Here is a 16,663-nt window from a genome sequence, read left to right as displayed (position 1 = left end):
GAAAGAGAGAGAGTGAGAGAGAAAGAGAAAGAGAGAGAGAACGAAAGAGCATCGCAATGTATGATTGACGTCGAGCACGCATGCGTATCGTGCCAATGCATGTAGAACGCATGCGGTCGCGTGGAGGTCCGCGATTGTATGCGAGGCATGTGCCGGCGGACGAAGCTTCTCTTCCTTTCTCGGCGACGACGGGAAGAGGGAGAAAGGAAGTTAGATAGATAGAGAGAAAGAGAGATAGATGAGAGCGCTCGAGGTGGATCGCGGAAACGCATTGCCTTTAGCGTCGATTTTCTTTACGCTCTTAACACGGCGGCCGTCGACCGCCCACCCCCTTACCTTGTACCCCTTTCCCTTTCCCGCCCTCTTATCCCCCCCTCCTCCTCCCCAATGATCGAATCGATTAAAGTCCCTCCTCGATAGCGGAATAACGTGTAATTGTCGCGTTTCTCGTGTGTAGTCCTAAAAGAGAAAAGGGTTAAGGAAAAAAAAAACGCGAAAACGACTGGTCTTCTCGGTAGGTAGCTCTTTTTCTATAGGCTTAGCGCACGCGGCTCCCGCTGTCCTGACGACGCGAACAGGGCCGGAAAGCAAGTACCGTATAGGGCCAACAGCGTTTACTTCTCAAGCGACAGCCTTATCCTATCCTCCTCTCCCTCTTCCTTTCTCCGCCTCCCCCGTTCCAACAACCCGCGTCTTCACCGTCCCTTCGTCGTGCATGCGTCCATGTATGTACTTTTACGCGCACACATACACATATGTGACATATGCTGTACACTTCATACACGTACGCGTTTATACGCATATATACACGCAAATATGCATGAATGTATGCATACCCACATACCGCGATCCTTCCCTTTCCTCCTCTCCCTCCTCTCCTCGTCGTTCCTTTCCCGCGTCCCTTCACGAAAGGCTCTCGACGACTCTTATGTGATTATTTAAAGACTTATTTTTTCTATAATGATAACGATAATAATGATAATAAGTTAATGCGTAGCGAAGAAACGTTTTATTAAGGCGATAAACTGCGATAATTGCGCATCTACGGCAAAGACTCTTACTCGTGTATAAATATGACGTACGGAAGTAACCCGTGTAACAGACACAACACACACATACACACGCAACAATTATTATTGAGAACAAGTGAAATATGTACGAACGGCGAATAAATAAAGAACATGAATCGACGACGGGCTTCGATTACGCTGCCACCGAAGCCACATCTCCGGTTATCAAATCCTCGTGATCATCCTAAGTATATTTTCAGTATTCTCGTTTCCTGCGCATTTTATTTAAAAAGTAAATTTCGATGCGAGCTGTCCAAAATTTTTTTCTGCCACGTACGTGTAATTAGCGGAATTATTCCGAGGAAATTGTATAGAAGATGCTAATTACACAAAGTTGTTGATAAATGTAATTGTTACGTTTTAATGCCAACTAATTCTATATGTACAAAGTGCCGCTGCGCGAAAATGCAGCGATCTTTTTTATGTAGCGTCAAACGAATAAAGAATACTACCAAGTATCGATTGTGGATACTTTCTCTCAGTCGACAATGAAGAACTGGTATCCGGTTACCGTCTGGTGTCTTCCATGAAAGTATCGAGTTGCAATTTATTTCTTGTTCACCGGTTGAGTCAAGTTGAGTGTGGTTGAGCGAAAGTATCAGTTGCCGATACTTCTAAATATTTTCTAAATATTGTAGGTAATCATTTCTTTCTTTTCTGCAGCAGGGAATCGGATTTCTTCGTTTTCGAGGCTGAAACTTGCACCTTTACTGGTGAACGATACTTGGATTTCGCAAATATGTGACATATCCTCCAACAGAAGCAACCGGTCAAATCCTCTACTTCTTCAGTCTCGGAGATAAGATTTGGCGGAACCTTTCGGTCGATATTTTGTTTACTTTTCTCATCTGATGTCACGTTACCAGAAATTATCACGTCCTGTTGTTCTTTTGGAGAAATATGATTAGACGCAGATGGCTCATTAGATTGGAGATTCTTCGCGAGAAAAATCGAATAGCGATCCTTCGCAGAACTTTCTTCTGATCTGTCTGCTTTGTCATTCCTTTGCAACATTTCGCTATCTTTCTTCTCGTCGAAAGAAGAATCCTTAATGTCTTGCACCCACAAATCGTCCCTATCGAATCGTCTGTGAGGATGTTTCTGAACGATCGCTTGGAGACTCTCCGTCTTCTTCAGGGTTTCCCAGGTGGAGACGAGCATAGGATTCGCAGCGTGATGATCGGTCCAACGATTGTTGGAATATGTTTTATAAACTTCCTTTGATGACGAATCATCCGAACAACTATTCGCTTTGGAGTCCTCTCGACAAGCATTATTTTCGTAAATGATTTTGGTCGATTCTAAAGTTTTGTCATCATTCAGCTGCTTTGGTGCTTTTTTCAGCTTCAAGGAAAATATCCGAACGAACGCCCTTATCATAGACTTCGAAGACGTCGTAGTCTCCTTTTTTTCCTCTGCAACACAGCACAGAATATCCGCCACGGTGTCTTCCACACCTGAAGTGGCCAGTCTCGTTAAACTAGGATGCACCTTCAGCTGGTAGCCGGTCTTTTCTCGCAGATGATCGTCCATTTTTGTACGGCTAAGATTTTTATCAGGAGACTGATAATCGTTTGTATCCTCGTGTTCAACTGACATCGCTTCCGACGCCTCCGAAATTGTGAAAGGAAAACGTTCCTGGCTCTTCTTCTTCTTTTTCCTCTTAGGCTCGCAATTCAAGTTTAACGTCGACGAAGACATTCTCGCGGCGAAGTTGGACTGATCCTGCGTCCTGTGGACATGAAACGTCAAATTTTCTAATGTCGCGTTCTTAGATGCTTCTAGATTTTGATCGAAGCTCAACCTGTCGTTAAATTCAGGATTATCGCCAACATGATTTCGCTTTCTACCGCTTTTCTGGATTTCCGATGGCGAATTTAATTGAAGATATCGGCTTCTGAACGACAATGGTTCACACATTCTTCCTATTGCCAATTTGTAGTGTTCGTTATCCTGCAGATACAGTCCTTTTGACTTTTTGTCATGCGTTGTGTAATCTTTTACGTTTTCAAGATTTTCTTCATCATTAATTGATCCGGATTCATCCTCGGTTCTCCAAATAACGTTCTCCTCTGCATTTCTCAACGACTCGATTCGAAACGACTCATCCTTCTTGTACTTCGACAGACCTGGCGATTCGGTAGCGCTTGTGACGTCCATAGTGTCCACACTTTTCCGAGATGTACTCCGATCCGATCTCGATCGTACGTCGTCATCGATCTTAGCGTAATCTCGATCGCTGGAGTAAGCTGCTTTGTGGAAGAACACAGGTGAACAACTCTCTTTAAATTTGCTCTCGGACAGATGTTGCATTTTATCATAAGCGTAATCGCCAAACAATGTACTTTGGGGACTCCGTAGACTCGAGGAAGCTAAATTTCCCTTAAGTGCGTGATCGTTGATTTCGTATTCCGCCGCCTCATCGTCCGGCGCAAATGGACCTGTACTCTCGTTCCTCGATCTCAGCGAATTCTGTTTGCAGATTTCAAAATACGATGAATTCATTTGATGAACGATACTTTCGCACGGAACGCTGTTTTCGATAAATTTCGACTCCTCGTAAATGGCAATCTCCTTGGAATTCTCTGGTTTGTAACATCCCGAGTCATTGCCTGATAGATTCTTGTTACTGGGGATCCTGACGGGTATCCTGGAAGGAATACGCGACAGCGATCTTCTAGGCGACTCTAACGTCGAAGATCTTGGTACGCGCCACGTTTCCCCTTTCGTGGGAAAATCCAAAGCTCCGCTCGATGCATCGATCGTATCCTTATCGTGATAAAAGCCCTCGCGTTTTCTTGACGCATCGTCGACCTGTTTTTCCTGTTTCAGAGATACATCTGATAAAGCTTTGATCAATGCGTGGGGATCGAGAGATTGCGTAGCGGAACGTTCTCGGCTGCCTGCTGATGTCGAGTACGAGATATCCTGCGAATTTAACGCAAGCGTAGGAACTTTTGTTAGAATTTCCTGATCGCATTTATCCGGCGTGTCAATGCCAGTCTGAGGTCTTCTACTCGAGAATGTTTCCTTCTGTAAATACGTTTTTGCGGTACAGGATGACCGACTGTGATCTCCACTCCCGTACGGCTCCGAAGTCTGAGACGATAAAGCTCCTTCCGTAACGTCATTTTGAATTCTTTCAATAAAATGTGACGTATCGATGGCTTCTTTCGGGTAAGGACTCTTTGATCGATTCCATTCTGCCATATCAAGAACACCTTCGTTGTTTTCTAAAGAATGGACTTCAAAATTGAACCGGCCTGGCGAACAATTAAAGTCAAACTGATTTTTAATGTCATATTGTGTTTTCGTGATACGTCGATAATCTTCTGCTTCTTCTTTCTCCTGTACAATTTCAAATTCCGATCCTACCCGTTTAAATTCATCATAAACTTTCATTGTGGGTTCATTATGAGTTACTTGTTCATTGTAAGCACTCGGTACAGGTTCCGCGAATTCTAACATAAAACTTTTCGTGAAGAAAATCGATGTATCTTGCGGCATTTCTTGTCTTTGATAACGCGTACCTTCATATTCCGGCTCGACTTGCCGAAAATCACTAGAAGTTTTTGTTACAAATCCATCGTGACTTGCTCGCTCATTAAAAACATCTTTTACCGGTATATTTATTTTCTCCGACTGGTTATAAGTTTTCGTTTCATCACGATTTATTTGTTCAGCGTAACTTCGCGAAGTATTTTGGGCAATTCGACGATTGAGATCGTCATTGTCGAGCGATCGCGATGAAGGCAGAAGATTCGGCAATATTGACCCGGTAATGTCATTTCTCGCGGACATAATCGGCATCTTCTTGATAGGTTCATTGACGGATGGCACAGCCATGGATTCCGGCGAGGATAATTCCAAAGTCGTGATAGTATTGCCGATTTTTCGGACAGAAGAAAATCCGCGATTCATTTCATTGGCGGATTCCGATTCGCTGCCGGAGCTCAGATTCTTCAGAATTACCCCGGAAGGTGGACGGTACCCTCCAAACTTCTTCGGTCGAATGCTGCTGAGGGAAAACGGTGAAACGGATGGAAGATCGGTCGACTTTGATGCACTATCACGAGACGTAAAATTTCGATAACTGTGGGAGAGTGTCTTGCATTTGTCGCGTGATTCGCCGTTATTATAGGCGGAAAAACGCGTGGAGGACGGTTCGGATAAGGAAGAAGATCGAGATTTTCCTCGAGATATCGCGATCGCGGGCAGCCGCAAACGATCCTCTCGCGCCGATCGGTCTACGGAGGACTCGGTAGGATTTAATTTGTCATCAGTGGTGATTGTAGAAGAGTTAGTAGAACCGTCAGCTTGAGAAATCACCATCGCTTTGTCGTCGCGGCGGAGTGAACTTTCCAGGCGAACTCGCGCCCTTCTTCGTGCTCGAGCGTCCTTCGGTCTGGACGTTCTTAAGGAGCTCTCAGTTTCTGCCCTCTGTTCCCTCTCTTCCCATTCGTCGTTCTCCTCAATTCGATTCGCCACTCCGTGCAAACGCAGGAAGACTTCGCGTTTACGACAGATTCGTCGTCCAAGAGCCGCCACGCGATCGGCCAGAAAAGTGAATTCGTTCGGCGACGGCAGATCTTCAAGACGTCTCCTCAGATCGGACGGCGAACTACCGCTGGAATCGGTGGAGCTGGATGCTCGACCTTCTGATGCGGTGTTAATTACCAGATCTGTTTCACTCGTTAAGAATTAATCATCGGTTAAATTGTAAAATTGTATAAAAAAGCTCGATGAAAAATTGCAATTCTTTTAACCTCTTCTGATTTAGTATGAATTTAGTTTTTAATTTAATGTGCTATTCTAATTTTATAAATTTTTATTAATTTTTCCATTCTTGAAGTTATTTATCGTACAAAATGTTGGATAAAGTAATTATATTAATTAAATCTTTTAATATAAATTGAATCTCAATGCAATTATTAATTCGTAACATAGAAATTTCTTAATATTTATTTTAATAATGTATGATCGCACTTAAAAGTCTTGAGTTAAATGTCATTAGCGAATTGGAATAATCAAAAAAGGTTATACTTTAATATTAAATGTCATTATTTTATGTAACATTAAATATATTAATATTAAATGTAACAGAGTTAGTAAAAAAAGCTTACAAAAATGTTTGAATAAAGAAAAAATTTTACAACATTCAATAATCTTTTAATCGATAAAAATAATTTTATGTACCTCTCGGGGAAGATGAAGAACTGATTGTTTTTATTTTGAAAATATTTGATATTGCAGTATCATCGCTTTTCATATCGTCTCCATATGTAACGTTAAAATTATTTATTCAAGTAATAGTTAACCATTTCACGCATGTATTATTAGAATGACAAATTTTATTTCTGTCGCACAAAAAACATAAGAATAATTTCTGCAACTCGATTCGGATCATTCGGATTGGGAACGCGCAGTAATATTTTCTTAAAAGAATAACATTTATTTCATTTTGTAAAATTATCGAATTATTATTTTATTAAAATGATATTGCAATTACACGATTGCTAGTAATTTTATGATTATTTTTCATCAATATTTTGCTTTCAAAGCTTACATAAAGAGTCCGACAATATGACTTTCTATTTCATCATTTCATTTTATTGTAAAATTATTGTAAAATTACGCAAAATATTTCACGATCATTTGTGAAACAGTATGAAATAAAAATTCTCTTATTTTAAATTTTATATTTTATATTCATGTGGAAATGTATCCAACATTTATGTACATATTTTGTTGCAAGAATTTTAAAATACAAAGTTATTAGTATTCATAGATAATGTCTATATACGTCCATAAATTATGCCCTAGTCATGTCAGATATCTTAGAAGTCAACTTATTTACATCTTGTCGCAATAGATGGCGATGTATTTAGAATTGCAAACGGCAAAAGTAATCAAATTATGCGATACATAGGACTGTTTCTTTTAAGACTAATATATTAGTTTTTACTTTAATTTATTTCACGATAGAAATATCAAATTCTGCAATGCTATAACATTACTGATATTAAAATGTGCAATATTACATCTTTATATATTTTGTATTAAAAGATACATTTTTGTTGATTATCACAATTTATCTCTTTGAATTCAATTATAAATTCAACATTGAAATTACATGTTAAATTATAATTTATTATAATTTTTTTTAAATAGATAGGAAAATAGAAAGAGCACGTTTCAAAAAATATCAGAATGTCTTAGATAAGCGGTTACATTTTATGTATTTTATTTATATATATATATGTGTGTATATTGTAAAGTGTTAGGATATCGGTAACGGACAGTTAATCAGTGAAGGGTACGTGATAAACTCAGAGAGGCACATTCGGCGCATACGAGGGACGAGCAATTTGCATTTGCGTCGACGCGCAATTTCCGCGATACGATGAGCGCATTACGACAACCACGCGCTTAATGCATCCGACGGATATTTGCGTTAATGAATGCGTTACTCGAGGAACTGACTAAGTGAGCCGACGATCTCGATAAAATAGCTAGAGCCTTCAGCACTGTGTACGTCTTACGATATGGCTACTACATTGACGGTTATTCCAATCGCGGCGGTGCACCAGTTTGATCGCGCCCATCATTAATGCATACCGTATTAGATATTATTTCAAAGAACGGCATCGCGCAAGAACGATTGTACGACACATGAATGCATCACCGGCAACCTGTGTAAAGCACAATAATTTGTACATATAAAAGTTTATACATTTAAAAAGACTGAATTAAAATTCCAAATGTACGTTTCATATAATCGACCGATCAAAATTTTGTGGAGTAATTTTATTGCGCACATTTGTATCATAAATATTTACATAATATATTGATAATGTCATTTAATCCCTTCAGAATTTAAATAAAATTAAAAATAATTTTGGAAAATATGCCATGAAGTACGTTATAATAATTACGAATATTTTTCATGTATATTTCTATTAATTCTTTATTTATATCCATTTACTTTTCTTGAAAATTTTTATTTTGCATTCCACATTTTTTTCCCATTGGAGATACAACTCTATTTATGTTGCTTTGTTTTCTAAACGTGCTCCAACCCACAACCCGAGCCATTTGATCGCGCAGAAATTTTTCATTCCGAACGAACACGCGGAACTCGGCACTATCGGAGGCAAAGACGCTATTTTGTGAGGAATTGCACGGCGAGGAAGGAGAAAGAGAGACAGAAAGCGATGAAGCGCGCGTCGCATCCGCCGCGGTTTCTCTGGCGGCACAGAGAGAACCGCGCCAAAGAGGAAAGTCTAGCTAACGAGGGACCCAAGAACAGCTTACTTGGCGGAGGCAGACCATTTTCGAAAGTTCGCCGAGTTGTGTAACAAACTTTACTCGGGATTGGTTGCCCGAAGGGACGACGGGTGGGGCCGCCGGAAGTGGGAGACGGACCGAAGAGACAGACAAGAAGAGGGGACTAAAGAAAGAGAGAGAAAGAGCGAGAAAGAGAGAGGGAAAGGGAGTAGAAGATAGTTCGTCTTCGGCGGAAAAGAGAGATGCGAAGGAAGGCGCAAAGGAGAAGAGACACTCATCGAGTGCTGGTCGACGACGGGAAGGGAGCGAGGCGCGGGAGAGATCCTCCGAGAGAAGAGATTCAGTTAGGATTCTATATACCCGGATCCACCGTTATACGTCCGACGAGCTACGTGCGTCTCCGTAATCGTAAGCGATCCCTGGATGCCTCTGGGAAAGCGGCGAAGACTATCGGCTGATAACGCGGAAAACGCGACTCGATAACTGCGTCGCTTTCTATCGTCTTCCAACTTGGCTTCTAAACACTTTGATAAAAATAAGGACAGTCATAATATCTTTGATATGTTTGAGATAGAATTATTCATTACTTATCTGCAAAATGAAATTAATTAAATTATAATTAATTACAACAAAATTCTTAAAAATATATTGTTCTATTCCCGAAAACAAGTTCAAATCAAACAAATTAAATAGGCGAATGGGAATAAACGCTGTAAACCGCGTTTGCCCCAAAAAATCAAACTTATTAAAAATAATCAAACTATGTTGTCTTATTGTTAGTACATATTTCAGCTAATTTTTTAGCCATAACTATAATTATGAACAATATATGTTGTGTTCTTCTAAATTCATATCTTTCTATCGGTATTGCTCATAATCATCAATCATCCTTCTATAGGAGTAAAAAGATAGGCGTAAAAGAGTTTTGCCAATTTAAAGGCTGGATGGTGTCAAATGAATATCTCATTCGAGTCAAAAAACCGATGTGAACTTTTGTAAATATTATATTTAATTTGATAATTAATTAGATTAAATATTAAGATTCGCGCGGGGTGAATTTTTTTTATACAATTAATTTTGAATTTCATCTATTAACGATAACATCAATTAAATATTAAGTAAATGTTTAAATTTTAATTTCAATTTCTCATATTGGAACCGATAATTTTTTCTCAATAAGTTTCGAACGTTTTTGTGTATCTTTAGAAAATTTTTAGTTGCCAATTGTTATATCTGTACCAAGTAAATAAAATAACACGATTATCTTTTTACGCAAAGAAACTAGATCCGAGAAACGTGGGATACGGATAGCACACAAAGGTCACGGGACTTCCTTTTCCTCGACGACTGATCGCGCGGACGGATCGCAGATCACAGGACGCGGGATGCGTGCTGCAGTCCACCCCTTCACCCCTTTGAACCTCCCCTTCCTCACGCCGACTGTTCCTAATTCCGTCGGTTGCGCGGACGTCAAACAAACAACCGGCAATTAAATGCAAATACGGCTAATGCGTTCTGGGTTGGATGTGCAAGTCACCGCGCTCGTTATGGAGATCCACCCGCCAGCCATGTTGTTTCGGAGCCGCGTGTTACATTCCGCGGTCGATATCGATGTGCCGTCGATGCCGACAGCAACGAGAAAGAGAGATGCCGCGCTCGGATAACCCACGTCCAACAAATACCTGCAAACAGAACGCGGGCCCGCTATCGACCCCGAGAAATTCCTCCTTGACTCTCCCCATCTTTTTCTTTCTCTCTCTCCCTTCCTCCCCCATCTCTCTTTTATCGTACGCGTCTTGGTTTCTGGACTTCCTTTTTTACTGTGCAACCTGGCGTCGCAGAAAAGCGGGTTATTAAGCCATTATAAAGGCGGCACGGTGTTGAAAGCGGCTCCTCGTCGACTTGGCTCGACGGATAAAAGCGCATGGTATACATCGATACCTCGGTGATATAGACCGACATAGAGCGACATCCAGGAGGTCGAAAGATATATGGATACTCTACATCTACAAGTTTCAAAATGGTATGTCTGTCTTAAAATGTCTTCTTCGTTTTCTTCGGAATGACAAAAGTTTCTCAATCTTTTAGTTCGACGTGGCGAAAAGCCACACTTTCAGGAAATAGCGAGTTTAAGAAAACTCGATTCACATTTCATGAAATTTTGGATAGTGAGATGACAATAGCGACACGATAACTTTGCACAACCGATATAAGATTATTCAGAGACAGGTTTAAAAAATTCTAACTAAAACAAATTTTTTTAGTAAATATTTATTAAATATCTATTAATGCGCATAATATACATTAAAATATTTTTATATTGATATTGAGATTGACTTAACATCAAAAATTTGAGGAAATTAATATTGATTGATTTAATGCAAAAGAAAAAGAGACGGTATACAAATAACATTTAATTGAATACTACAAATTTTTAACATAATTATCGAATGTTCCAAATTTTACTTTACGTCCTATTTGTTCAAACATGACATGGATAGTTCTCAATTTTCTCTCGGCACGAAGCTGTAGCGGTGCAACTCCGCCCCATCTAAAACCGTCTGTAATCGTCTAATCATCCCCCGCACATCGGGGACCGTATATCGCGACTTCTTATTAAAAGATCAAGGGGATCGAGCGGGGAAATCCGTCGACGCGGCCGCTGCCGACTCGACGAATTCTCCGAGGACGTTGATCCGCGCCATAGCCTATTCAGCCTCGAGATATCCTCACCGATCCGCGCGATCGGCGGCGCCGCGGCGCAAACTGAACCGATGCTCATGCGACTAGGCTTCCTTTTCACGCGCGCAGCGTGCAGACGCGGATGGAATCGCATGGACTCGTGTGTGTATCTCAGCGATTCTCAAATACGTCATGAAATATTAGTGCAAAAAAAGCTATAAAAATGTCAAAAATAAATAAATTATTTAAAAGAAGTATTATTTAAATTATTTATGTAATTATTTTAAACTATATTATTTACAATATTTTTTATGCATTATGAAGAAATATTTTAAAACGTAATATCTGTGAGTGAAACGTTTAGGATAGCTGCTGCGATTTATTGTAGCTAGGATTGCATCAAAATTTTCAAACTAAAACTTACAGGCTAAAACATTCTACACGCAAAAAGATTTTACTTCGGACATATATAAAAATGCGTGTAGGTTAATAAAATTGGTCAGAATAGTCAATGAATACTTATTTCATATCTAATTATTCATTAATACTTAAAGCAAACATCAATTATTTAAACTGGAAAATAAATAAATACAGAATATTTTTTTAAGTAAAAAGTTTTATTATGAGTTTAAAATGTACCTATTTTCATTAGTATTTTTGAAATATCAATAAAATAAATAAATACCTAAAATATAAAACATTAAATAATCCAATAAATAGTAGTTTACACTATTGAATATTTATTTTGCAATTGCACATCATAAATCAATTTAAAAAAATCACATTTTAGTTTTAATTGAGACCACATGAGACTTTGGTGCTTAAATGAAGAGTCAAATCAAAATATTTAGAAAATTCCCTAACGCCCTAAAATCTCAAACGCTTGTATCCTGTAAATTATCCTGTAAGCCTTCGGAAAAAATCTCCCCAGACATCACAAAAGAGAGAGCAGTGTCCGAAGAAAATAGGATGGATGGCAATCTTGGTTGCAGCAAAAGATATCATAACGAAAAAGAAAATTGAGAACCGTCGACATAGCTCGATTCGCCTTACGCGAGTTGATGTATTACTGGTACCACACACGAAGCCACGTTTTACGGAATAGAGACCACGGTGGATTACGAGTTACGCACAGCCTACCGGATTTAAGGGTCGCGTCGCTCGATCGCGTGTATGCAATGACTGATTGAAACGAGACTGAGATTCCAAATACGGTAGATAATTTGGAGACTCCGATATATTTTATACTGGAAACATGCATTATGCATATTTCAAAATTGCATCAAAACATCAGTTCGCAAGTTTTTTTTCCAAAAATATTGATTCCGAAAGAAATGTTGAAGAAGCTGTAGAGTTTGATTCCCAATCTCGTCACCATCACCAGAAATGGAAAATCAGATCGGTATTTTGGTACGCTCCTCTATTCACGAAAAATGTACCTTCTCATATCTGTGACACATCAAGAACGCAACTTCTCCAATTTGTTACTTTCACGGAATTCCGAATGCGAATCGTTAAACGAGGAATTAAACGGCTCTTTTAAGTGTTCGCCAATCCGGTCTTTAATTTGCCTCTTGGATAGAGCGCTTGCAGCGTTAACCGTATTTTTACTGCCGCAACTGCGATTTCTTTGTGATGTGCTCCGAAAGTATAGCATGTGAAAATTCGATTAATCGTTGAAATAAAAGGCACTAAGGGAGTCTATATATATTTATCTATATTTTAATTAATCTTTAACGCTCTTCATTTACAGTTAGCGAACAGATAGATTACGTAACGTCAATGAATATCGTTACATATTTACACCCTCTCCCTCCCCCTCTCTCTCTCTCTTTCTCTGTGCGTACTTCGTTTAAATTATTTATTCACTAGTATTATAATTCATTTACACAAAGCACGTAAGACATTCTTATACATTATTTTTCGAGCGTTAGGCTAGGTTCACAATTTTGCTTTAAGAGGCCGTAAGTCGTAAGCTTTAAGTTGTAAGTGACTAGAGATGTATTATAAAAAAACGATATTTTTTACTTCGGAGAAAAGTATCAAGTAAAAAACTAGTTTTTTACTGTAAATAACGGTATTTTTGACCAAATTACATAAAATTTATGAAAAAACATATAGTTATTTCAATATAATTATTTGAACGACAAATATTTTATATTTAAAAGCTAAATAAGTGATGTTATTAATACAGATAATACTTTATAAGCATAATAGCCACTGTTTTGTTGCATATTGGTTATAATTGTATTCTATATTTTAATTATTTTGAGACATCCTAATATAGTATTGATTCAAGAGTAATTAGAGATTCGATGTACGTTGTCTCACTAATTTAAATTTAGAATATGTATAATTACAATCACAGTATATGACAAAAACGGTGTCAATTAGTCTAGTAAAGTATTATTTGTATTAATAACAGTATGGAACACTTACTTAACTTTCAAAATTGAAGTACAATATAAAATATCGTTCAAATAATAATGAAAGGTAAGGTATATTTATAGTCACCGGCATTATACATACTATATTAATCATCATACTTTATTTTAACTTTTGTAATTATTTTTACACAGAAATCTTACGGATAAGTGCAAAAACTAAATTCTAGAACAATAGTACAGCGTCGAAATCGTGAAATGTTAAAAAAAAATATCCGGTGAGTAAAAAACTGTCAAAGCCGAAGGAAAGAAACCATTATTTTCCGAATTTTTTACCCTAAAATTCTAGTATTTTTCCGTCGTTTACATCTCTATAAGTGACGATATATTGGCCAAAGAACTTATGCTTTTAGGCCGTAAGAATTAGGTTTTACTCAATTCGCTTAAGTCTGACGGTTAAAGCCTAAAGACTATGCAAAAACAGTTTAAGAAAAGACAGAAATTATTATTACTTAATCTCTTTCGACTTATGAGTTAAGGCTTTTTAAAACAAGGTTGTGGACTTAGCCTAATAGCACGTGGCGCCCACAACACACATCCCTTTTGATACGATCTAACATCATTCGTCAAAGTCTGCGATTACCTTTCGAAATCCAGATAGGAATCTCATTGCATTAAGCGTTTCATGAGTCAATATACGCTGCGATATTGTTACGCTTACTTTATCATCAACATATTTATTTTCCGAAAAGTTAAATGATAATACTAATAAACAATCATCCTTAATAATATTTAGCTGCTTTACTTTTAATGAAATAATTAATTTATTAGTAGCACAAAATATTATTTGTTACTATTGTAGATTACAAAAAGGATGGTTTAGTAAAGTATATAAAAATTTAGCTAAATACAAATCTGAAAATAATTTTGTTGGACTATCGAAATAATTCTCTAAGATGCTCGAACTGATTGCTAACATGTCAAAACTCTTAATTGCAACATTGCTCATCATGCTTGAGATTCCTACGTAATTATTTTGATAGTCCAATAAAATTATTTTCAGATCTATTTCAGCTAAATTTTAGATACTTCAGCAAAATCATTCTTTCTACGTAAGATTCAGATTTTGTTTATATTAATGTTAAAAAGACTATAAGTACTCTCTCACCTCCCAGACAAAATTCTCACGCGATGCAGCGGACAAATTAGTTTCGCGCGTGCAACGAACCGAGCGGCCCCTCGTAAAGCTGCGCATCGGTCCAATAAAGCGGGCCCCGAGTCAACATAGTGTATCTCGTGCGAGCGAGTCCGACTCAATACGATAGAGAGATCCACGAATCGCGGACCCCGCTACGAACGGAACAATGCGACCACTCGGGCACGAGTATTTAATTGTTTCCGCTCCTGTCCGCCGTCGTTTTCGTTCCTGCGGAACGTCTCTCTAAGCTGTCTCCTCCCCGCTCGTTAGCGAGTTCCTCTCTCGGAACCGGAAGACGTCGACGTTGCAGAGCATCTCTTGTCTCCCGGCCGCCATCCGCCGAGTTACGCGGCCGCGCGCGTCATCGGCCCGAAACGATTTAATTTACTTATTTCGTTTCATGACGGATCGCGTTAACGACACGACAAGCTTAGAGATTCTCAAATAAGAGATTGGATACCGTTTATATAACTTTTGATTGGTCCGCCATATTTTTCAGAACCTGCTTAAGATAGAATGAGATAGATGCATAAGGTAGAAGATGAGATGCGTGGATCTCATTTTATCTTAAGTAGTTCCTGAAAAATATAGCGACCAAATGTATGATATCCTTACTCCCAATCTTTTACTTGAGGATCTCTAGACAAGCTAAAACCCGAGTCGCGAGTATAAAGTTTGAAGCAAGCTTTATTTTTTAGTTGTTTTAAAAAAATGGACAAATAATTACAAGTTAAAAGGAACCATGAGATGTAATAGGTACTGTCTATGCACTCCTTGATCTTAATTTTTGTGCTCAGTTAGAAAGAATTAAATATACTTATCAGCATCTCTTTTCAACTCTAAAGACCCTCTAATTAGAGGGTCTTTATTCAACTCTATCAGCATCTCTCTTTAACTCGATACTTTAAAGACAGAGAAAGTCTCAAGCTACCTACTCTTTCTAAACCGACAGTGAAAACTTTATATATAGAAATGCGCAGTCTATTTTTATTACGTCTGAAAAGGACTGAATAATATTAGAAGTCATTTGATTATAGCATAGAAGAAACTAGCTTTTGATTCTACATATCAAAAATTAAAGTTTAGGAAGAGTTTAAAAAATAAAATATTTCTTACTTCAACTATATGTCTTGTCGAGTGGAATCTGTTTGTTATTTAAAACACTATACAAAGAGTAGCTATACGCTTTTATTTCTCTTCCAAATTATATAAAGCTTCTTAAAATTGACTTTTTAGTGAGCTATACTTTGCTCTTGAAATAATTTTCATAAATTAGTAGTTACAGACAGACGGATTCGTAGCGCGATGCTGAAGGCAAAACGAGGTCGAATTTCACGCACTGTGAAACGCGGTATGCAAATATATACAAAACGCCCGGGAACATTTTCCAAGCCGTTGTTCTTCCATTTATGAACGCTTGTTACAAAGCTTGACAGTCGCTTTCTGTATCGTATAAGTTCTCTAAAATAAGAATTTTATTCTGACACATGTAGATCAGAAATGTTAAGAGAGATTACAAAGGTAGCATTGAATGAAGTTGATTAATGTACAGCTATTGACACTCATATACTTGATTATAATACTTTAATCTTTAATTATCTTATTTTTGCTTTTAATTGATTATATTAGATATCTTCGAATTTATTCTCCTTTTCACGATTTTTTTTGGATAATTTTTTTCTGTTTTTTTATATGGCGATTAAAATGTACAGAAATTTTTGCAAAGAAATGTTTCTTGAAAAATGCTTTCCTAGTTTTTTAACCCTTCATGTTCGCGGAGAATATTAGAAGCAGGTGAAACCGTCTTTATTAGAAGCAGGTGAAACTCTCTGCGAACTTAAAAATTCTCTTTGTACTTTCCAAGAGAAGCTTCATTTTGCATTTTTCAGTTATTGTGTATTACATAATTATTTTGACTTTACTGCAACTTAAATATTTTTGCATACAAGAAGAGAACTCGAGTTACTATTAAAAATTAATAAATACAGACTTTTGATAAGATAAAATTATTTTTTCAATTTTATTGAGTCCCCTTTTAACAT

Source organism: Mycetomoellerius zeteki, unplaced genomic scaffold, assembly GCF_001594055.1.
Source record: "Mycetomoellerius zeteki isolate Tzet28-1 unplaced genomic scaffold, Tzet1.0 scaffold106, whole genome shotgun sequence".
Taxonomy (NCBI): domain Eukaryota; kingdom Metazoa; phylum Arthropoda; class Insecta; order Hymenoptera; family Formicidae; genus Mycetomoellerius; species Mycetomoellerius zeteki.
The sequence above is the reverse complement of the archived record's forward strand: the minus strand, read 5'-3'. Positions refer to the sequence as shown.